General features: G+C 40.5%; 1 protein-coding gene across 3 annotated transcripts in view; it reads left to right on the forward strand.

The window, feature by feature from the left end:
• Window positions 1–16,647: 16,647 nt before the first annotated feature.
• The window catches only part of CALCR (calcitonin receptor), a 169,852-nt gene continuing 160,871 nt past the window's right edge, over window positions 16,648–25,628 (forward strand). Inside the window, exon 1 of one of the 3 annotated variants that reach the window (XM_065831269.2) lies at window positions 16,648–17,040. The gene's annotated coding sequence lies outside the window, so the exon portion shown is untranslated. Of the gene's footprint in view, window positions 17,041–17,720; window positions 18,079–25,628 lie in introns of those variants that run through there. The other 2 variants (XM_071805125.1, XM_065831268.2) reach the window with 2 other exon arrangements.

Consider the following 25,628-nt stretch of genomic DNA (forward strand, 5'->3'; position numbering starts at 1 on the left):
ATTGCTGAAGTATCTGAATATCTTATATATTTGCCCCTTGAACCTGGTGGACAGGCATGAGTTTGCCAAGGGGAAGAAAGGGAGCAGAGAGGAAAAGGGTTAAGTAGCTCAGTGCATAACTTCCCATCACCACTGGAACTGTCAAAATGAATTCATTTCACACTTGAGGGTCAGAATTGTAACAGAAGAATCTGAAATGGTTTTTAATGAGTGTCTTCTTACACAGGCAAGCACCTGCAAAAGTTCACGGAGTTAGCTGCTTTCTGCTCCTATCACAGCATTCCCCAAGGCTGTCACAGCCTTACATAATATCTTGCTTTCTGGACTACGGGGTCAGAATAATCTGTTGTCCCTGTGGCTTCAGGTCTCTAATCCTACAACTGCCAGTAAGATGTCACCTTCACACAGTTCCATTATGGGGTACAAATGTTGTGCTAGGGCAGTGGGTTTTCCACTCTTAGTCTGTCTGAAAGAGTGTGACTAGATGACCAACCAGTTCGTCTGCCAGCTCAAACCTGCCTCTGATTATTTTCTGCAAGAGATCACAAAAAAATAAGACTGAAAAGAATCTGGAGAGAGGTCAGCCTGCTCATGTCTCTGTCTAATCTGTGATGGTGGCTATTAAATAGCTGCAATTCGTGATGAAAATTCACAGTCGTACCCCTCATATCAGCCAGATCAGGGACCTGCTGGAAGTCATTTTATTTCCTTTGTGGCCTACACACTTTGTTTTACTTTGCCAGGAAAGCAGGGCAGGGAAAAGGAAGGAGATTATGATTATTCTGTTCTGACACAGGGCACAGTAAGATCTCGCCCAGACATAGGAGCTCAATGGTCTGTATCACAAAACATTTTGGACTGTATAATCAATTCTTCAGATATTCCAGTGAGAAATATGTGGCACTTCCACAGGTATTGTATTCCTATGTTTCACCCTGCTTACCATCAAAAAATACTTCCTCATATCCAGCCCTAAATCTTGGTTACTTAAAGTTAAGGCTATGACATCTGACTTCTTACCTGCAGCAAGTAAGTGATCATGATCTGCTTTTCTTTTTGATGATCTCTTAGGTCTCTTGGATTATCTATTCAACTGAAGAAATTTCCTTGAATCTTCTCAAGCCATGCTTGCATGGCTGCTGATCAGTCTTTCAGCTCTTTGTTGGTCCTTTTGTATCCAGCTGCTGTTTGATGGTTAAATAGAATTCTTCAAAAAGAAGCAGCTGTCTCATTAAAAGCCACAGTCATGGTCCTGCTTGCTTTCTGTCTGGGTGTGACATTTGAAAGCTAAATGAGTGTGGAAACAAGATCATTCTTTGCTATAGCTAGTTTCCTAAAAAGGGCCATGCAATCTCTTCTATTTTTGCAGAAAGGTTTGAGTATCTTTTTCTTAATGAAACTTCCTGTAAGTTTAAACAAAAATCACAAATGTTAGGGATCTCATTCAAAAGCTCAATACTCCCACCCAAATCCATTTGCCAAGAAAGAATCCCTATATATATGTAGAAAGAATTCCTATATTTATGAAACATAGTTAACAACCAAATCTGTAAGTCGGGAAATCCTTTGATTTATTTTCACTAAAATAAAAAAACGCCATATGTGTCTGAATATTTTAAAAATTTTAAAAATCCAGGAAATTCCTAGCCACAAAAATTAGCTTTTAAACAAATCTCAAATTTTATGCTTTAAAACATCTGATACATACATTTATAGAAGAATATTGTATTATTTTAAAGACTTATGATGTGAATTATGCATGGTTTTTAATACTTTGGAAAATAATTTTCTACCTAGCACAATGCACCCTATGAAAAACCTATTGCCTCCAAATCTCTGATCATTTTCCACTGAATCAGAACAGATATTTAGAAACAACATTTTCCCACTCACTTACACAACCATTAGTTAACCAGATCTCTCTTCAGCCCTGGACTCTCACATCAGCTGGGGTACAATAGCATTACTGTACATTCGAGGTAATGTGTGTTCCTGTTTTCCTCACACTTACAAAAAGCTTTTCCTGTGAAGGCTGATCCTCTAGCTAGCTACCCTGTAAGTGTATTCTTCCCCATTTTTTGTATTACCTGGATGCCTTAGGTTTTGCTTGATTTATATAAGGGTGGCCATTTTAACTCACTATATTTGGTGTTTAAAATTCCAGAGTAAGTCGAAACCTTTTTTTTCCAGGGGCAAGGTGCATGACAGAGAGATATGAGCTGCTGCCAGGCTGCTGGCTGTGGGCCAGGGCCTGCTGCCTTTCTTTGGGGCAGGACCAAGAGCATCCCGCCAGGGTGAGAGGAAGCAATCGAACCCAGCAGCTCCACAGCATCTGCAGGAAGCACCTGATTGCCTCTGTCTTGTGCCTGAGAGGCAGCAGCTCCTGCTGAGTTCCTGCCAGCATTCTGAATGCAACCACTTTCTCCTCCTCCAGAGTGGGAAAATAGGTCTAAATTCACATAGAAAGGGGTGCTATAATATGCCACCTTATTCTGCCTCAGTCTGCATGTGGCTCATGCTAGTAGGAAAGTGTTATACTGTACTGATTCAGAGAGAAAACCTATCTTCTCACTATACTGACATGAATTAGATGAAACCGCTTTGAAATCCTGACACCTATGGAAAACAACAGCATGAAGCAGGCTGACTAACCCCAGTGAAGTAGCTCCTAAATCCCATCTGCAAAAGCTGGGTCAGACAGGCACCCACCAGCATCAAAGAAAGAAGAAACTTGGCAGAGGTGCTTTTCCAGCTGACACATTCTGAGATGCTACAAGGAGTGGAGCAAGACCATTATACAAATGTCTGTGGAGAATCCATTTTTCCGCAGACAAGTGCTGCAAAGGCAGTTCAAATTAACTCAGTTTTGCATACACTTTGCTCAAAAACATGTTTATGGACCACATCAATTAAATGTTCATTTCCAGTCGCGAGACTTACCCATTAGGACACAAACTGTCTACATTACCCAGTATTTTCCCTAAAAATAGCTCCTGAAAGTGTAACAGTGAATCTCCTTGTATGAGCTGTTTTAAGATCAACTGACAGATTACGGTAACATTAGATGGTGAGAAGAAAAAAATGTTGTGACCCATAAAACACAAATGCTACAGAGCTGATTTTGAGGGCCAGGATATGAGGGGAGGGAGAGGAAAGGAGAGGCAACGTGCTAAAGACAGCTGGCAGAGGTGCCAAATCCGTATGTTTTGGTTTTGAAATGTGAGAAGAGTTGGGAGACCTCTAGAGGCAAATGTATGCTGATTGAAGCATCCTTTGGATTGTCCTCAATTTAGGTGTGCACTCACTGGTTGCTTCCACACTAAATTTGCCCATAGCAGGACACAGCATAGTTGTGGGTGAGGAAACACAAATCATCTTCATGTAGGGAAAAAAGACTTGGGCCATGAACAAATAAGCTTCTCTCAATTCCTAATTTTCCCAAGAGCTCCTCCTACATTGCTAGAAACTGTTTCTTTCTATCTCAAGCAGCTCCAACTGTCATCAGGGAAAGTGTATAAAGATGATTAAAACAACAACAACAACAAAATCAAACATAATGACAAAGAGATACTAGAGGTATCCTATACAAAAAGGAAAGGTGATAGGTGTTCAATCTAAGAATATCAAACTGAAAAGAAATAAAATTTTATTTTAAAACCTCACCAAAATCTACAAAACAGATGCTGAAAGTAGAATCGGTAAAGGACTTTTAGGATCCTGGAGCAGGATTCATCCAGGATCCCTTATTGCATGCTCAGATTAGGAACATAAGAATGGTGAACCAAAGCAGACAATAAGATAAACAGGGAGCCATCATGTTGACTCCCTTCAGTGCGAAACAACATAGAACGGGCTAGTGGGGAAATACAGAAAATAGGGATGATTTCTAAATCATTGCCTGTCAGGAGTCTTTACAAGAGTTGCAGGAGAATGTGCCCACATACATTCTACACCTGAATTTTCTGATCAAGGGAGGCGTACTGCCTTTGCTTCCAAGAGCATGAAAACTAGGTTAGGTTCACACATCTTCCCAAGTACGTTAAAACTTATATCTGGTATCACTTTCATTGTCTGTTCAATCATTGACTCATGAAGCAACCAAATTCCTAGAACACCAGGCAGTGGATGGGAAAATCTGCCTGTTCAACAATGCTCTAAGGCAAAAATAGTATTTTAAAATGCAGCAGATGTTTAACCAGTTTCCAAGCAATAATGAATAGAGGAAGCAGAACCCAGAAATAACCTGATTTTTCAAGCAATTTGCTTTTTAGAGCTTTTGATGCATTCACCATCCAGCTATAGGCTGCTGTAACTGCAGACACCACTGCAATTAATGCTCAGACTTTGTGCTGTTCAGATCCCAGATGTTTCATGAAAACATGGAACAGACAATCAGTGGTTGATATGAAAAATGCTGTTGAAATAGATTGCTAAGTATTATCTAGTAACTTCCTGAAAGCAACAAGGAGAATATGTCATTCCCAGAGGCAGCAGAAAACATCTTTAAAAGTGATTTACATGCTGCAGAAATTTGGCAGCATGGAGTGAAAGAGACTGGTTTTATAAACACAAAAATTATGTTCTCCCAAATTTGGCAATGAACAAGGTAAAGGGAAAGGTGGAGAAAAAAAAATGGAAACAAACAAACAAACAAAAGATAGTTGCAATAAATTAATTTATTTGTAAACAGTACATTCAGTCATCAAAAGCTTAAATTGTGCAGAGAACTACAAGCATTTCAAAACTTTGTTCGTACATGACCATGTGCAATAATGTAATAACATTTGACTCCAATTTGCCATATAAATACATCTTATGTCCTGCTAAGAGTCAGTAATAACAAGGAGAAGCAAGGAAGACTTACGGTTACTCTGAGTCCAGCATAACCCTCTGGAGAGCAGAGGAGTCCCCAGAAGTGACTGAGCAGGCTGAGTTTGCGCAGCCTTCTGGGCTGAGGTAGATAGGGAGCAGGAAAGACTGGAAGAAGGTCTGTAGCAAGTCTGCACAAAGGTGCCAAAGAGACACAAAGAAAGAGATTTCCTCTGGGCTCAGAAAGACCTGGGTGAAGTTTGCTCAACGTGTGAACTATGAAGAAGGACTGGAAGAAAGGATACATGTCTGAGGACACAACTATCAGTAAGAACATTAATTTTTAACCTTTCTGTTTAGTGTCTCACCCAACACATCAATATTTGCCCTGCTTGAAGAGGAAGCTTTCCCTGCTTATTCTATTCAAGTCTGCTGTAGTGATCGAAAGCCTGTGGGATCACTTGAGCATCTGTAATGCAATAAGGTGGATAGCTTTATCCCAAGGTGCTGGAAAATTGTGTCCTACCATGCCCTGAAACACAGTGGTCCAAGACATAGCTGAAAGTCATCTCCTTCTCTTGGAAAATCAAGACAGTGAACAAGAAACAGCATTATCTGGAACTTTACAGAACTGTTGGGTAAGAAAATAACTAAGCAACATGAGAGGCAGACTTTGTGTTCTTGATTTCAGCATCACTACAGCCATAAGCATGGATAGACAAAGGGTGAGGAAGCAGCCTGAGAAAGGGAGAGCAGAGAAAGCTTATGTACATCCAGGATGGAGCACACACATGTAAACAGGTCCTGTTTGGTCAGCACATAGGCAGGGAGGATAGGTAGTATACACTTGCTTCAGATGATATCGCCAACAAATTTATTGCTAACTTATCAAAATCCCTGCTGTAGCATGAGAGAAGGAGGTTTCCATTCCTCTATGGAGGTTTACAGTGTATTTCAAATTGATTCTTCTCTCAAAAGCACAAGTTTATCTCTGATATCTGTGCAGACCATGTACTAAATTTCAACTCATATCTCAAAATCCTAAAGACAGGAGTTTGCATCAGTGAAAGAGTCATCAGAGCTGAACACTACTGAATTGATGTGCTCTTAACAAAATTTTAACTGAAATTTACAGAATCACAGAATCGACTGGATTGGAAATGACCTCACAGATCATCAAGTCCAACCCTTGGTCCAACTCCAGTCCATTTACTAGATCATGGTACTAAGTGCCATGTCCAATCTCAGTTTTAAAACCTCCCATTCTTTCAGGACTTCCTGGAAAACTCAACCTAAGGCACAAATGAATAAGTACTTACCCAGCAAGGAAAGTTTCAACACAAATATTTAAGGAAGAGCAAAGGAGTTGGGTTATAAAAAACATACTTTGGATACAGAAAGAGCTATTAGCTCTATCAACAAAACCTTTAATGTGAAAAGCAAAATTGCACTCTTACTTAGGAGAGTACTAGCACAATATGAAATTGGGTAAACCGGCTTGTAAAACTCTATCAAGTAACTTGGCTTGCAGGAAGAATGTGCTAAAAGAATGCCAGAGTTATTGCTCACAGTTTGACCCTCCTGTTCAAGAGGGAATTTAGAAGTAGAACATCTGTCATCAAAGAAGAGAAAAGGAGGGAGAAAGTAAGACCCAACAGGAGGTGGAAAAGGCTATAAATAAGCAAAGGATAACAATCCATAGCTAGAGATCCTACTATGAAAAACAAGGAAAAAACCCAAATTGATTCTATATTCTGAAGCTGTTCTAACTTGAACAGCTTTCATACAAGCATAGACGGCAGTAATAGAACGGAAATGACGTGCCTGTCACCAAAGCCAACAGGATGCCTACAAAGAGAAACTAGTAGAAAGGAAGCTAAGGCAAAAATTTACCAAGCAATCACTCCTCCAAGATAGTTTCTTAGTGACACTGTCAATATGCGCAGAGAATGTCTTTGTGCCAGGTAACCTATCTTGCTTTGAAAATTGAGAGAACTGTCTTGCCTTTTGCATGGTCTTGGAGGAAATCGCTGTGTCTAAAGTAAGAAAAGAATACCCAGCACAATAGCTACTTCAGATGGACTTCTCTGCATGACAGGTCTAAACAGTCAAATTCCAGGCAGCATCAGTGAAATCAGGACTGAAGAGACTGGCTGTGTAACCTTTAGTTTGAGATCTAGTAGTAAGTTACAGGAATCATCACTAAGATGATTCCCAGTTCTATCATTTTAATAAAAAAGAAGCATAATTTAGTTCAATTAAATGAATTTTCATCCCGCACTAGCTCTATATCAAGCTTCAAAAATGTTCATTCATTTTGAAATATACACTTCTAAAGCAATATTTTGTTGTAAAATCTCTTGGAAATCTTTGAATAATGTTAAAGTTGGCTGCCTGAGGCACTGGGAACTGTTTTCCTTGTACTTTGGGGCTGGGATTTTTTTGGTTCGTTGGTTTGGATTTTTTTTTTTTTCCATAGATACATATATCTGAAATATTCAATAAGTTCAAAAAAGTTGAAAAGAAAACAAGTGGACTTTCCACTAAGCGACCATACCTAAAAATTACCAAATTTCATCAACTTAGAATGTTGGGCAGCATGAAGAGAACAAAACTTCTCTTCTCCCAAGTCTTCCTTCTCAATGTGTTATTTTTTCCAGTTTCTCATCTACTATTCAAACTCCTTACAAATTATGAAATTTGCAACTTTAGTACTTGCTTGCTACAACTCTTCTTTCAGTTATGTAGCTCACTAGCTAATTAGTTAGCTATTAAAGTACGTAAGTAGTTAGTCTGAATGCTCATCAACAAGCTGACAAAATATGTCCAGTTTCACGTAAAAAACTTCAACCAACTTTGTCATCTGTTTCCTACAAATAGCAACGTCAGTAGTCAAAAGTAAAGCAAACTTCTGCTCAGCATTTCTGTATTCCTTTCTTCACTCTGCTGTACAGAGAGAACTGCAGAAGTTATGTTCTTGAGAAAACATTCTCAGTAGGCTACTCAAATCTATTTTTAGGCAACTATAAAAGTGCCCTGTTTTTCAGGGGTTATGTAGCCTTGATGTCAGTGAAGGTTTCACTGTCATCTTTTACTAAGGTATCCCAGTTAGATGTTTTTTATTTTGCTCCAGTGGGCTGATGACTATATCCTTCCGGGGTACTTAGTATTTGAAGAACACCCCTTCTTGTAAAGGTTGCTGAATCAAAAGATAATGTCCTGCCTTGAATGTTGTGAACTCAGAGGAAAAAGTTCTTTCCACAGACTGTAGACATGGTCCCACAATGTGAACCTCCAATATCTGGATTTCTTTATTGTCTAAACTAAACACATTCATACAGTAAGAGAATTCATCTTGGTATAAGGGCCTTCCCCTGGGCATGAAAATCTCTAGCAGCTTCATAATAGCTACAAAAAAGAAAAAGGTAAATCAAACAAAATCTGTAGTTCCTTTTCCAAAACCTTTCTTCATTCTTAACCTTGTCCTGAAAAAAATCAAAACATAAAGCAACAGCAGCAAACAGAACAGAGTCCTTCACCTTACAGGAAAAAGATTTCTTGAATGTTGAACAGCTGAAAGAATATCTCATGAACATTTAATAGGCTGTACTGAAAAGTAAAATGAATTTACAGACCACTGAACATCATGTGCGTATTTTTATTAAATGACATACATTATATTAGTGATGTATGACTGAAGTTGTTTTGGGAAGAAGGGAGTTATATTCTCTCTGACTTTCTTTAGAATGGATTGAAAACACATTTAAATTCATTTGTTAGACCTTTAATAAGAATTGTGTCATCTGAAACATATTTCATACCACACACCATCTGACACTCTCGCAGGGTACTGTAAATAGCAACACAGAAAGAATGAAAATCGTCAATGCTTCTGTTTTCATTGTGATTTAATAAATACGGAATAATATTACTGTTAGATACTTTATTTGGGTATTAAAAGTTACTGAGCATGAGTTTCCAACTCAGATTCTAAGGGCCAGATCCAGCTTCCATGCCTCAAAAAATTCATTAATCATCACTCAATACTGAAATCTGGATGAGTAAATCACTAAGAAAAATAATCTCCAAGCATGCAACCAGATACAAGCAAAGTGAGTTCAGTGATGCTACATTCAGATAGATGGTGTCAACCTGCACAAGGGTTCAGGATTTTCATTGGATTTACATGTATTCAAACTGGTCCCACCACATCCCAAATGTTGTCCTTGCATTTCACACTCTTTAGAAAGAGTACATGGAAATTATAACTATTGAATTGATACCATGTGCTCAAACTGGGACGAGAAACTTTAAGCACATCTCTCTCAAATTTTCTTCTGTGATTTACAGCCTCTTTTGAGTATCCAGGTATCACTGAACACATTTAACTTGTGTTTGCAGTTCAGTTGGTGATATTTAACTGTAGAACAGGTGGATCAATAATATTGCTAGATTAAAGATGTAATTGTGTACATGTGTATGCTCGAGCAACGTGGAGAGAGGTGACAGTCCGTGATATACTTGAATGATGTTCACACTCCTTTGTAAAACTGCAAGTTAAGTCATAGAAATCAGGCTATGAAATATTTGAAAATATGGACCTTGTTAAACACTTATGAGGTGAAGTACAAATCGGAACATAACAGTACTAAAAACCATGCCATATTTTTATTTGTAGTACATGGCAACAAAAAGTAACACTTTAAAATAGATTACAGTTTTAAAAATATGTATTAAAAATACATTCACACAGGAAGTTATGGCAGAAGTATTTTCCAATTGCAATTTATTGGCTGAGGTATTTGTTATTTATGTAAAGATTTAATATTTTTCACTTACTGGTAGGAAAAAAAAAAAAACAACAACAAACAAACAAAAAAAACAAAAAAACCCAAAACAAAACAAAAAAAACCCACCTTGAATCTTATCCCAAATTTATTCTACAGCCAAGGTCCAGAACTCAAACAGAAAAGCTGTTGTCAGCCAAGACTGAAATGCAGTGGCAGCCTTCTGATTGAAAGCTTCCAATACTCTTGCTTCTCAATATATTGCAATAGCTAAAACGACCAGTTTGGATTTCCAAGGGTGATAGCCCCGGCATCTCATCCCTCTCCAACTCATTTTTTTTCCTTTGAAATAACAGTGTGTTCAAAAAAGAACACAAAGGAGGATTTTAGACATGACTACCTGCAAAGACTCTATGATCATAAGAAGAATTAAGGAAAGGGTTGTGCCTCAAAGCCATAAAATATATCTAGACTGGGAACAGAAAAAGTGCCAGAGAAAACAAGGTTTCTATGGGAGATCTTCTTAGATTTTAATGTCTGGAAGATCTGGAGCCAGATGTCTTTCTGCAATGTGTCTCCATATCTGTTGTAACTGAAGAAGGACCAGTCTTATAGTGCTTTTTCAGAAATATGGCACGGAGGTAGGAGGTCTGCATGTGTTTTCATTTATGTATCTGGAGAAAAGGAGATGCAGGTAAGGTATACCTCAGAGGCATAGCTAGAACTGTCATACAAAGTGGAATACAAAGTGCATCATTAGGTCCAGATGAAAATAAGCAAGAATTTTTTTTTTTTCAGACATTTCCCTCAATACTTCTGTTCTGTGATTTGCAGCTCTCTGGACATCTGACCTTCAGTAACTTTGTTTAGTTTCTGTTAACAGTTTAGATGGTGAGATTTAAATGGGCAGCTGCTACAGGGAAACCAATGTCAAAGACAGTCAATCAATAACATTGCTGGAATAAATGTGCACTTGCACTTGTGTGCATATGCCAAGAGAAATGAGAGGAGAATAACAGTGGAAATGAGGAGGTGAAAATTTAAATCATGTGAATCAACGTGCTAAGCACACATCTTGTCTCAGTAATACCTTCCTGCTAGTTCCCTTTTCCAGGCTGGTGTTTGTCCACAATCTACACAATCCCCTACTTGTTCTGTCATCAGAACCTAAATTTAAGCCTTTTGAGGTGCAAACACCGTCATTCTACTGTCTTTAATATGTGCTATGTATTTACAGATCTACACCTAATTATGTTCAACATTCCTTACAGAAAGGTTAAATATAATATAAAAGTAGTAACTGATCTTCTCATGCTAATCAAACTCTCTAGACTAACATGAGTTATAATTATGATGCTGCATGAAATGCTGAAAATTAGTCTCTACTTCACAGATTCCACAGGGTCTTTACAGACTGAAGAGTCAAGAAGCAAAGACTAAGAGGGAATACAGATTTATCTGCTCAAAATCATCTGAACCTTTACTTCTTCAATTCAGCTGCACTGTCTCAATACTGAACAAAGGTGGTTACCAGTTTGAAATTAATTCTGCCTATTTCGTCCTTACTAAAAAAGCTAAGGAAAAATCCAGAAGATTTATTCTCTAAGGTGTCTTTGCAATATTGATAATCAACCATAAGGGCATATGAAACATTTTCCAGCTTTCTTAAACTATATGATATTATGAAAAACTATGCATGAGGCATCTACCTTTGCATTGCTCAAGTATGTGCATGATATATGTCCTAAAACTCTGGCATGCATTTTATTGATCAGAGACAGTACTGTTTCCTCCTAAAGATAATGATTAATGCCTCCATCCTGTAACATTTCCACACCCGAGTAACTCTGTATCAGTTACTCCTCTGCTACTGCAGGAGAACTTTCACATCCAACATAAGGAGATTCCTATGTACCATTTGTTTGGAGGGGCAGAAGTTTATTTTACACATATCAGACTGAGTGACAAACTAATGAGGATAATGAGAACGATTATGATTACACTTATTGTCAAGAACTGGGGTTTAGTCAGTTATGTGCCCACTACAGTTACATTTTCCAGGCAACGTGACTTTCAAAACTAATGTGCTGGTCAGACCTACAATAAAAAATTCTGCCTAGCAGAATAAAGATTTGAGGTAAAATTCAACTTTGTTCACAGAACAACTATGAGCTTATAGCACTGCTTTAGTTTTACTTAAAACATATTTTCAGGGTATAAGTAAAGCCTGAATGATACACAGGTCCTGGGCCATTCTTACAAAGGGATGAAATTTTATCATTATATAATAAAAGTACATAGATGAGTATTAATATAGATTCTTGCATTGCCTGTAACTCCGAATAATGTGAAAATCCCTATATTAAAAATACATTACTGAATCAATTAATGTAAAGTTTATGTTGATTGGACCTTCCAAGTATGTTTTAATTATGATATATGCCTGCTGGGGGGTTGTAGAAGTTTCATAGGGCTCTAGGAATAGTTTCCAGAGAAGATTTGTACAATCTACAATATTTTATGAGTTACATACCACACATAGACCAGGGAAGACATTTCTAGAAGCTGTTCATTCATTTTGTTTTGAAAAGTTCTACTTTTTGATGCATGGCTGAGGTTTTCTCTAGAGTCATGTACAGCTACACACTGGCTTAGCGAGGACCAGGGTATCAGCTTCTGAGTGAAGCTGGAAAATACCTGCTGACTCTGAGTGAATTAGGCGCTCACTCTTTGGAAACTTTCCCACTACTTAGATTTTCATTACCCTGTTTTCTTTCCCTCCTTTGCACAGAACAGGCAAAGTCCACTGTATTTCTACCATCAACATGTATAATTACTGAGTGCTCTAATAATTTAGCATGTATTGCTAACTTCTAAATTAAAAGTGTGTTCTACATAGAAAAATGAATATGACATAAAAACTAATAACCAAATTTTCTATATTAGGGAATCTATTAATTTTGTCCTCGTTCTTTGAAAACATGCACAGAACTAATGATCCTGTATTTCTCATTTGCTATATTTTTTGGTGTGTTTCCTAATTACTGGTTGAAGGATTTTGTCTTTAGAAAAGTCTTTCCCTTTTAGAGACATCTGTCTCAATTTCTCTAATCCCAAAATGTTTTGGAGATAATCTAAGAATGTCCTGAGTTGTAAACTGAAGAATCAATACTTGGATAGATTCAATAACATAAATTAAAACTAGAAATTTAAGCAAGGAGGCAAATGTAATTACTCATGTTTTATTGTACATTAATAAACCAATTTAAATTATTGTACATTAAGCAACTGATTGAAATATATCTGTTGAGACAGTCAGACAATGTGTATATCATTCTAATGAGATGTGTGATGGTGGATCAATAAATAAGTCTTGATTTTCAGGTTTCTAAAAACAAAGCTAATATAAATTAAAATATCATCCATGAATTTTGAAAAGGGCTGTCAACAGTTTCTTCTTGGATGACTTGATGGTTTCTGGGATCAGAAATAAAATGCACACAGAATTCCCACCACTCAGTTGTTTGTGACCCAGATATGGTCTCCTCCTGACACTTCCACCAGGTTGTTTCCCGATCATGTCATTTATTCTCTTTGACTATTTCTAAACACAAACACTCTTGTGTGTCCAAAGCATTAGAGGAATTGTCCAGACATGCAGTCTTTTCTACTTCTCTCTCATCTGTTCTTTAAACTTTCTCTTTGGTCTCTGTAACATGTATTAATCCTATCACACCTCCAAAAATGCTGTTCCTGAAAACTTTTTCCATCCTTAACTTACTTGGTAGAATCAGAGCTTCAAGTTGGAGGTGGTTTCACAGGGGGACCAATGGCAGCAGAAGTAACATTTATGCTGTAGCTTAATCCAAATTAATACTTACCCAAGCACAGCTGTTCTCTTATTTCAAGCAAGGACAAGTGGGTCAATATGACACTGAAAGGTATATGAGAAATTTGTAGTATTTTGCCTGGTGGGAAGTTGTTTCACCTATTACAGGACTGCAAATATGAGTAAGACCAATGATATTGCTGTATTTTATATTCTCTGTACTTGCTGAGGAAAGGAAAATATGGGGAAGATGTCTTGTATTGTGTTATGCAGTATGTCTTTTTACACCATTAACTAACCCACTGCAGTACATCAGAGCCTGAGTTTACTGAATAACTCACACATTGTGCCTCATGTCAGTTCTGCTCTTCTGGTTTCACGCCTCCATATTGATCAAATGCACTCACACACCTTCCTGTAACAACTTTCCTAATTTACATTTGTCTCTCATGGCACAGAACTGTTCTGTTCCCCCAGTAATCCTAGTCTAAATTGTTTATATGCCTTGCATCCACTTGAGCATTTCTATACTTCTCCTGATGTTGCTTTTCATATTTGGAATGGGCTTCTTCAACCGGCGGCAGCTTCATAAAGCTGTTTACTTGTCATTCTTCAAATCCTTTATTCCAGAAGGACCTCTTCTTCTGAAAATCAAAAGAAGTTATCCGATTAGGGATGCATGGCCAGTACGGCAGCTATACCCACTCCATGAACTTCCTTCTCACAGAGCTGACATGTTTACAGGCAGGCAGGGTTAGGAAGCTTGCATTGCTGCTGATAGTGCTGCAACCATCCTCATATTTTTCATCAAGTCACTTCTAGGGGTGCAAAGTCATGATTACAGAGTTGTATGCAAAAGAATTAAACATTCCAATGGAAGTCTTAATAAGGCCAAACTAACTTGTGCTGAATCTAATGGAAAATCCCATTCTTTTCACCCTAAACTGGATTCAGCCAAATTTATTGCCATTTTTGTTTAAATGTTGTCTTTCACTTCTTCAGTTTTTCCATCTAATATAGAATGAAGTCTTTACTCAAATGCATTATTTATAATCTGTTTATCAAAGGATACAGAAAGCCTGCACAGTCTTCTGGAGATAGCTCGGTGCTCACTCTTCCTATGGTTCAAACTAACCATGAACAAACCCTTATCTGATGATACTGTGCTCCAGGTAGTCCCTATGGGGTGTACCATGCCACATAGTGAAGATGTACAAATTATGACAGGAAATAGTTCACCTTCAAACAGCTCACAGTGCAGGCATCTGCAAAAGATTGTGGAAATATTGCTGGCCAGTTCATGGAAAGCTCACAGGTCCAACTGGAAAGTTCTTTTTTTTTTTTTTTTTTTTTTTTTTTCCACATTTTGCACCTTAGAAACAAAATTTGGACAGTGCCTGTTTCACAAGTGGTACCCCTACTTGTAGTACCAATAAAAGTATACAAATCAGGAAAAAAAAAAAAAAAGATGGAGTAAAGGAGACAAACTACAGAAATGCACAATTTTCCACACTGTATGGAAAAATGTTTTCCTTCATAACAGAATGAAATACTAGAAATCTTGGAATCAGGTTTTGACTTTCTTAACTTCTCACATATGAAGCAACACTATAATCTCACAACATACAACAGTGGCTCAGCCACCTCTTTTGTGTAGAAGTCAGAATGCTCTAATGACTCCTGTGCACAAACAGAAATAAAGCCTTCAAGGTACAGCTAATCATCATTTTTCAGTAGTTATTTATGGGCCTGACCAGTATTTTACATGCCTGCCAAATAGTAACTACTCATGCTTGCAGTCCCATGGGACACAATGGAATTGCTTAGAGCAGAACAAATCAGAAAGTGGTGCTTTTGTGAGGAGGGTAACGGTTAAAAAAATAGGAGTTTATTAAAAAACCACCACACCCAAACCTTAGAAAAGCTATTTCCGGATTATGGGATGACAGATTTATACTTCAGCAGATGAACACTACTCAGTAAGAAAACTGAGCAACATAAAATCTGTTTAGAAATAAGTATAAAAACAGTCATTGAGAATGTGATGCTTTCCAATAATAGAACAAACAGTATTAGCCAGACAACATGCAAAAATCTAAAGGGGTGGACTACGGAATAAACTGGTGATAAACCTGCCTTCACATAGCTCAGCTGCTTTCTTTATCTTTTAAAGCAATCTGTACTTATTTTGTGACCCACTCAAACCCCTCTAAAACCTCTGGAAAATATTCCAGGCTATCAGATATAAAAAAAGCTTTCATTTTTTTCCTCTTTGAACTCACTGCTGCAATGACATAAAGGGAGATTCTCCTACACTCCCTAGGCTTCACCTTAGGGTTTTTTATCTCAGCAGTTCCTTGTCCACAAACATCTCAGGTACTTAGAACCATGATTCATTCAAGCCCACCAAAGGGCAGAGGGAGTATGAGAGGGACATGGCTGTGATTGGTCTGTAGGGGTGCTGTTCCATGGCTCCAGACCTAGTGCAGCTGATGAAAACCTTCCCTAACTTTGCTCTTCCTGCTAGAGAAAGCTATGAAGTAATTGTGGCATTATGAGAGCTGATAAAGGCAGCTCCCACTGATTCTCTTTGCTACCTCCACAAGAGTAAAGAGAGGAACCTACAGTGAAAGTTTAAATCTTAGAGGGATGATGATTTACATCAGTACTCCTTGAGTGTCTCATCTTTCATCATAAGTTTGCCCCTGCCCCCTCCCCACTCCACCCCAATATACCCTAAGAAGGACAAATTTATTTTGTGGTACTATCTAGAGGCACCCTTTCAAACAGCTACTGGAAGAGGTGACAAGAGGTTACTTTTTCTTGGAAATTGGTATGTGCCCAGCCCAGCACTTCCTTATCAGCACTAAGGTCCCTTGCTCCTCTCCCTCCTCAGCACAGCCTGAGATGCGTGGAAGCAGGCAGAAAGGCCTGCAGCTGAGTTTGCATGGAGGTTTCTATGAGAAGGGCAAGCTGAAAAATTTGACTGTAGTCTGTAAAAGAAAGCAGTATTCAGAAGAAAAACACTGGAAAACCACTTCAATAGGAACTAACTTTCCATTCGAAAGTGAGCCAGATGACTTGAAAGCCAGTATCAAAGTTCCTTTTATTTGATGGCAGAAACGCCCTTCGCGAAGAGAGACGAAAGAAAAAAGCTACTCTTAGCCGGGTGGTGGTACCTTTCGAGCAAGTTTGTTTGCCTCCTGACTCCATCTGCTGGGAAGACACCCTACTACCTACTGTCCGCGCTGCCACGTTTGGCAGGAGCGCAGAGGTGAATCACCGTGCGTTCGCTCACTCTCCCAGCCTTACTGGGGCTCTCTGGATATTTAAATATTTGGCAGCTTGGAGCAGTCATAGCGAAGAAGTCCTCCCCTGCAATACTTCACTCACAATCACCCGACACTCTCCCGCAACGTGGGGAGGGTGTTGGCTCAGTTGCCTCTGGTTGCCCCTGTAGCAGGGAGCTGCTCTTCTGAGACCAGAGGCGATTGGAACAGAATCTTCCTCGGCCTCTCCTTATATAACTTCTGTAGCAGAAACGGGAATTTCGATGACTGCCGTCCGGTGAACGCTGCGACCACCCCTTGTTGGTCCTCGCCAGCTCGGTGGACGGTAGGTAAATGGTTCACGCAAGCTGGAAGAGCAGCGGAGGACACGGGGCAGACAGGAGGACACGGAGCAGCATCCCCGGCACGGGCTGGGCCACCCGGCCGCCCAGACCCTGCTGTCTCACGCTCCGCGCCCTCCTTTCCCCCGGCTTTCCCCTTCCGAAAGGTGCCCGCGACAGGACCGAAACGCTGGCTCCGGCCAGAGAAAGAAACTTCTCCGAAAGGGGCAGAAGGGTGATGTGGGCTCCGGCCGGGCCCCTGGGCGCTCAGGGTCCGCACTGCTGCGAGGTGCCGGCCCTGAGAGGAGCGGGGCGCTCGGAGGCGACGCACCCTCAAAGCGGTCAGGGCCCGGCCGCGCACGGGAGGGACAACCGAGAGAAAGGGTTTTCGGCCGCGGGCAGCCGCGCTGCTGCCCCCACCTCCTCCGCGGGGCCGAGCAGTAGGAAGCGTCTCTGGACCACGGGGCGGGTGTCATCTCCCCTCCGCGAAACAGACGCCCCTCCGCCGGTGCGGCGGGAGCGATGCGCGACCCTCTCACCTCGCCGCCCCCGCACCGCTCGTCGGCACAGCGCCGGCTCCTGCGCGGCCGCCCCGCCGTCAGAAGGCGGCCGGGAGCCGCGGGGAGGCGGGCGCGGGGGAGGCGCTGCCACCGCCGCCGGGCGCTCTCCGTCCGCCCCGCACCGACGTCGGCGTGAAGCCCCGCCGGCGGCCGGGGGGAGTGTGGGGTGGACGCGTCGCGGGCGAGGCGGCCGAGAGGAGGCAGATGCTTCCCGAGGTACAACGCCGCTGGAGGGGCTCGGCCGTGGCCAGTGCCTGTCCGTGCACCGGCTGAAGCGTTCGGCCCGCCCGCCCCCTCCGGGACGCGAGGACCCACCGGGCGAGTGTCGGGGAGCGGACGGCGCCATGCGCCCCTCCGAGGAGTGAAGGGCCGTCCGGGCTGCACCGGTGCGGGCGCCGAACCGCCGCGGAGGTGGCCCGAGGTGACGGGGAGTCCGGGAGAGGTGCCGCGCCAGCGCCGGGAGCGCTGCCACCGTAAGTCCCGGTAACTTCACCGCCTGCCCTTCCCCAGCCACCGCCATCGGGAGATGGGCCGCGGGGCAGGCGGCAAGGGAGAGCCGCGGGGGGTCCAGCGAGCGGCGGGGAGGGAGCTACCCGAGAAGGGGAATAGACTCGGGCTGGTATTGCAGCCAAAGATAGGAGGCAAAAGGGGAAAAAAAAGAAGGAGGGGATTGCTGAAGCTCAGAACCGCATCAGCGGCGTGTGCGGTGCCATCCCGGAGGAGGGGGCGCGGAGGTGCGGGCGAGCGCCGGAGACACTTCCCGGCGTCGGTCAGGGCGCGGGGGTGAGCGCAGTCTCCGCGGGGTGACGGGGAACGGTCAGTCCCGGAGTTTCCGCTGCGGCTTTTGCACTGGCGAGCAGGTCGCTGCCGATCCGGTATAGATTACAGAGAACAGCCGCCCTACACCCTGGAAATACGGGGCATTTAAATGACACCTGAGTCACCAGTCCATGCTGCTCATTCATGTCAGATATTATTTCCGTGATATTTTTTATCTGCCGCACCGATATCTGTACTTTCTTTGTCATTTCACACTGCCAATGTAAAACCAACACTAGTAGGTTTCAGAGTATTGCCATGACGGTAGGTTGATGCATGAGACTATTTACTGGATGTGTCCAAGTACAATATAAATGCCTGCCAATTTTGTCTTTAAATTGCTACGTTGATTTCATTCTTGTCGACTTTCTGACAAGGGTAAAGTAGTTGACAATTTGTAAAGAAAAGAGGAAAACTTCTGTTTTATTTTAGTTACAGAATGTCAATTGTAACCAAAATGATGAATGAAAAAAAAAAAAATCATTCATAAAAAGGGTAAATAGAAAGATGCATATCCGGAGACCTCTTGTAGTCAATATTGTCAATATCTAACAGATACCTTCCTGCTGCACTTTTACATACACTGGCTACCATTTGAACTTCTTAAGGGTAATACAGCATGAGATATTCTTCCCAGGACCATGCACTTTTCTTGTTACAACATAGCTAAGCAGTCTGGCTAAAGGGAATTTAGAATAAAATAATCAAACCGTCGCATTAAAATGCCATTTATTTATTTTTTTCTGTAGGCACTGAATGAAAAAAAAAAAAAGCCCTTGCTTCTGCTTCTTTTCCCCTGCAGTGTTTGTAGGATGGTATTCAGGTGGTGAACCCTTGTGTTTGGTAGGTGAAAGGGTCCCTACGCTGCTCTAGGGCTGAAAGTATCAGGGCTCACCAGGGTAACGTTTCTTTGCTACCAACAGCTCAAACTGCAGGTGGTGTCAAGCTGAAGAGGGAATTTAATTCACCACTCAGAATCCTAAGCATAATTGTCAAGTAGGTAAATTTAATTCAGGAGAACTAATATTTCTTTTTAATTTCTTCAGACATCTGACAACATTTACCAGTAGGTAACCTTTGCTATCTTACCTTTCTGGTGCTTAATATAGCTGTTATATGTGGGCTGACGGGAAATTATTCTGAAGTAAAACATTGTGTTTCACTACCTACCAGCCTGTAGTAAAGTATACTAGCTTTATAAATCTTGAGTGAATGTTGACCCTGTTAAGACCAATGAAAAAATCCCAATTAACCCCTCCAAATAGTGGGCTTCACTGTAGGTGTTCATTATCATTTATAGTGAGAGGCAGCCAACTTTAGTTAGAAATTGAAGTGGCGATGTTTAAATCTGACTAGTGATGGCACTTCTAACAACTCTCCAAAGTACTGCTTTAGAATCATGGGTAAGAGCCACACAAGTCTTAAGATTTTTTTAAAAACCTATATATAATAAACTGTATTGTGCTTTCAAGAGGAGTAGGCAGTTCAAATTTGCCTTATACTCTTTTACAGGCAGTTTCATCAGAATGGATCATAAACAAGTTGGATTGCAGTTTGCACATATACCATATTTTAACAGAGGTATTCAGATAGTATGGGGGGAATATTGTCAGATTGTGTTTCATATGACGAAGAAGTTCACAAATAAACTGCTAAATATTTGACTTACTATAAAATGTCAGGAAACAATTGAGCTATATTACAGTTCTCTGTAGCTCATAAGCTTTAGCGGGAGATGAGGGAACAGAAGGATCTTTACTAAAAACCTTGTTGAATATTATTGAATAATATATTCACAAAGATTAGCTTAATAAACTGACTGAATCCAGTTTAGCAAACTCCTTTTTCTTCATGCCTAAAGCAGAATGGTTTTGAAAACGATCTGAAAAAGTTGAATATTTTCAGCTAAGATGTAAACAACATTCTACAAAGTATTTGCTGAATTATTTTTCTTCTAACTATCTTCCAGATCAAAGTAGAATAGAACAATGCTTAAAAGCTAGCCAGTTAGTATTATATGTTAGTTTCAAATCTGTAACTATGGACGTATAAGAAGCTAAATGGGCACTTGCAAGTCCTGTTGTATAATAATACTGGCATGACCAACATAACTGCCAATAATTTCCACTAATTTTGTATAAGTGAAAAGGGAAGGAGAAAGAGCATATAATGACTTAGAGTTCCTGAAAATTATTATATAGGAAAAAAAGACTCTTCCATATTTATTTTTAAAATCACACATGCAAATACAGTTTTTGGGAAAATGAGCAACTACATAATTGATCTGCACTTGACTGAAAATTGTATCCTGAAATTTAGTTCTGAAAATGCCCATTGGTTCTATATATTAGCAAACTGGTAAGCTCACTTTTATGTCTTTTAATTGATATTTGGGTTCTATCTGTTGCCATTAAGTCAATATTGAAACTCATATTAATGCTAGCACAGATCATACCTGGGCCATTCTGGGGTGATCCTGTTATGTGCTGAGCACTTCCAACTGCTGTTTGTGTTAGAGTGGCATCAAGTCAGGTCCCTGCCTTGAGCTACAAGCACAGAGTAAAATTCACTGTCTTGAAAAATTTGTAATGCAAATAGTCAAGAGAGACTGAGACATCTTGTGGAAGGCCATGTAGGAGGCCAACAGATGATCTAGGTCTGAACATGAGTACTCACTCCATACTTAACAAGGGTATGATGAGCACCTTTTAACAAGTTTGAATGTTAATTGATTCTCCGATAGAGGTGCCCAGAAATGAATGATCAGTGCCTTAAGGTTGTATGTTATTTCTCTCTAATCTTGTTTGCTTCAGTTTTACCCTCAATGTTTGCTAGCATACCAAAGAACAGCACATGATTACAAGTTGTTTGTTCTGTGCTGTTTTTTGGTCTTACACCCACTTTGCATTTGACATTGCTTTTAGTCACTTTCCTGCTTAGGAAGGAGGGGGTCTTGCTGCTAGAAGCCTCTGGTACACAAGTGCAACGCAAGTGCCAGTGGCCAGATGTTCCTCGTCCTGAGAAGCAAACCGCTAGTCTTCAGATGGCTGCTGTGCCTAAGTGACAGAACCCCTTCAGGAGGGGCCCTGGGAACTCTGCATGGTACTGTGTTAGAGAGGTGGTGTTTTGTCTGAGGGCTTGCTACAATACAGATGTTGTAGTGAGTGTTTCTGATGCAGAGAAAGCCTAGAAGTAAATTTCCTAAAAGATAATTCTCATTCTTCTGAAGCAGGAGAAGCAACTTTGAAAGCCCACACAACTAAATAGCACCGTGAATTAAAAAAAAAAAATAAATAGTTTTATCTGAAGTTGGACACATGTACCCTAGATATTTTATGCTGAAGCTTTTTGTTATTTTTGTTACAGTTATGCTCCCATGCATAGCGTTTGATGATGGGATTTGGCAGATGGATGAATGGAGAATCTGCATGTAAGACTGGTTTTAAAACAGTCCCTTGTATTGGATAAAATTTGAACTGATTTTGCCTATGAAATGGAAATACACACTGAATTGCTGATATGGAGAACTAGCTAAAACAAGATGATTATGGCAGAGATATCTGCCACATCTCAGTCAATATGCAGCACTGCTAAAAATGCTGGGTTTGGTGCTCACCCAAAAGTTACAACTGGAAAATCCATACCTCATGCTAATGGTTGTATTCATAGGCACGTTTCAGCTGGACACTTTTTTAATCAAGGTGGTATCCACAGCTGTTGGAAGAGTCTTACTTCAGGTGATCTGCTGAAGAAACCAAGGACACGGTTTTACCTCACCAGTGAGCCTGTGAGCCATTTAGTTGGCTCCATGCTCTTGACGTGACCCTTAGTTAAGGACAAGGGTCCCCAGTGTGGGGCGAACCTGGAGGTGGTAGTTACCCTCTGGTAGTGAGCTCCATTTGAGTGCCTGTGCTGCCTTGTATGACGTATGCAGAGACTTACCACTAAGCCAAGGAATCACAGAATCACAGAATGTTAGGGATTGGAAGGGACCTCGAATGATCACCTAGTCCCCCTGCCAGAGCAGGAGCACCTAGATGAGGTTACACAGGAAGGCATCCAGGTGGGTTTTGAATGTCTCCAGAGAAGGAGACTCCACAATCCCCCTGGGTGGCCTGTTCCAGTGTTCTGTTACTCTCACTGTGAAGAAGTTTCTTCTCAAATTTAAGATGAAGCTCTTGTGTTCCATTTTGAGCCCATTGCCCCTTGTTCTGCCATTGGTTTTCACCAAGAAGAGCCTGGCTCCATCCTCGTGATGCTCACCTTTTACATATTTATAAACATTAACGATGTCACCCCTCAGTCTCCTCCAAGCTAAAGAGAACCAACTCTCTCAGCCTTTCCTCATAAGGGAGATGTTCCACTCCCTTCACCATCTTCATGGCTCTGGAAGAAGAAGGAAGAACAAGAAGTTTTGGTGTTCAGACATAAGGAGAAAGTGGAGCTATTAAATATAGTCGATAGGAAACAGCATTGGGTATATGAGTAGATACAAAGCACATTAGAGCTGTGCTGCTGTGGATTTTTCCATGATTCCCCAAATGCCTTCTGAATTAGAATCATATGGTTGACAGGCAAGGTAGTAACGCTTTTAGCAGATTGCATACTAAAATGCTATAGCCCCCAAAGGTGGTTTATTGCAAGGATCAGCTTAAGCTGTGAACCAGAAACTCAGGGAAACTGCCAGGAGGAGCTCTCCTAGGTCCAGGAGGGGATGGACTGGTGGTACAGTACTAGTGCTCTTACCTGTACAAACCATACACAAAACAAACCGAAACATGCAGTTAATGCAAATGCACCCTATCTACTGCAGCTCGATATGATTGTAGTACTCCTGCTTTTTTATTCATAGTAATCCTGTGTGGTTCAGTGAAGGTGACACGGAATTACATCTATTTTAAAATAAGCTTCTGGACCTTGGCTTTTTTTGTCATTTACTTCAGTTATACTTAATAAAAGACCTGGCACAGATTGGGCAGAATTTTCTGTTCACATCACACTTTTATTAGTATTTTTGGAAATAAGCATGCATTTCAGTTTCACGTGTCATCTTTCAGTGCTAGAGTTTCATGTGACATTGTTTAGAAAATAATTTCCTGCTTGGTCATATCCAGCAGTGTATATAAGAACCATATCACTCTTTGTCTGTTGCTTTTGATGAATATTTTTAGCTATTGTAAAGAGTTAAAGGAATAATACATGTTATAAAATTTCCAGTCTTTTTGAATCTATGGTTTCACTATATTTTATTAATTGTAGGTTGTTAGTGGTTTTGACTTGTTAACTTTAGTTGGTGATGTCATCATTAGTATGGGCTAAAGTTCAGGTTAGAAAATTGCTATTATTCAAAAGCAAGTGTTTAAAATGACTTTCTCCTCTTGAATGTGCTGCAAAATGCTGAACTACCCCTCCACAATTATAAAAGCAGATTTTTATTCTGTTGTTTTGTCCTAGAAACCGGACACTTCTGCAGGCAATGCCAACTGAGCTCACAGACATATTTGGAGGTTGCTTGAGTGAAAATGAGCTATATCTTATTTTCAGAGTTGTCTTCTGAGAACTAAGTTGACAATTAAAAATATCTCTTTTAAATAATGTGAAATGCTTCTGAAAAGCCTGTTGTTATTGCAAAGATATCAAGGATCCATGGTTAAGATTGTGCTAAGATATACTTAGAAAAGAAAAAGAAACTAAACTTCTATTTTACTTTTTGATTAGTGACTAGAATGAGACTCCACATTTGCCACAGTGTCCCTTCAAAGGTCAGCTGAATTTTTTGTATGTAGTTTTTTATGATGAAATATATACTTAATTTTCAGTGCTCACATAAAATTGCTGTAATCTATGACACTGCTTAGAGCTTGATGGAAGAGTGAAGATGATAATCAAAGACTGAATAAATTTATAGAGTGAATTAGGCTCTTCTGTTTCTCTCAGGCAGCACTGAGGCATGTTCTAACACGACAAAGCTCATGTGACCGTAGCATTTCAGCTGTGATGTATGCAGATGGAATACTCCATTTCATTTAGTTTTGATTTCCCTCCAGCTGATATCAATAGTGAGTGTGAAGTACTTAGAAAAATCACAGGAGCTCTGTAGTTTTATTCCATCGATACTGTTTGTATTTGGATCTTCCCTGCAGGTTGTGTGTGCCAGAGTACTTATCTGCAACAAAACAATCTGTCTTGATTTAAGTGATCTGTAAAGTAGTGACATGACCCCCACAAGTGATTTTCCCTTTTAAATTAACCCCATTATGAGGCAGTACCAAACTGGTGATGCCCCACACTGCCTTCAGTACAGAACCTGTTTGTGTCACACTTTCTGTTTCCTAAACTACATTCTTTTGTGCAAATCTGTCACCATGTGATTTGCTCCGGCTTGCTTCCTTGATGTTTGTCTCCACTCATGTAGTCTTAGTTACCTCTAGCTGTGGAGCTGCTTCACCCCTAGGCTCTTCTCTTACATTGTGCTTCCCTTTCATCATTGAAACATAATGATGTAATTTGCTGTATGTCAGCTGACAAGCAAATGGTAAGCATCATTGGATGGACAAGTATGATTCCTCACAAAAGAGGAATGAATGCTGTACCATAAAGTTACAGCTCTTCATATGTAATGGGCTGTCATCTCTCATCCATTGGAGTACAATGAACACCAAAAGATACTTGATGATCTTTAGATTGTCATGGAAGTCCATCTCCAAACCATACTCACAGCCTGGAACACTCTGTGGGTGTGAGCATTTCGTACTCTTAAACATGTTGTATGTAGTGTCTGCCAGCCTTAAATATTGGAGGACAGGAGAGAGAGGTTGCTTACGCCTTTTCATATGTACACTTTTGATTGCTTAGAGAAACTTCTTCATTTTTTCTTGATTTCGGTAGAGAAGGCTATCTGAGACTGCTGAGTTTCCTCATGCAACTGAAAATGGGATCTCTCTTTGTAAGAACTCCTTCTGTTCTTACAAGTGACTCCAGTTCCCAATGGGATCCTTATTTTCTTTTTTCTACAAATGTGGGAACGGCAGGATGTGCGGTTCCAGCCTAACGGCCTTGGGCAGGTTATACAGAAATATGTTTTTTATGAGTGTAAGGGGTGATAGCCCAGGCCATTGAGAATGATATCTCGGGTTGGAAAACCACCCCCATGTGTATGAAGTGTGAAAGTTGGGCCTGGGCGTGTGAATGAGTGCGTTGGAAAGCTGCCCGCA

Source organism: Patagioenas fasciata, chromosome 2 (genome assembly GCF_037038585.1).
Source record: "Patagioenas fasciata isolate bPatFas1 chromosome 2, bPatFas1.hap1, whole genome shotgun sequence".
NCBI classification, from domain to species: Eukaryota; Metazoa; Chordata; class Aves; order Columbiformes; family Columbidae; genus Patagioenas; species Patagioenas fasciata.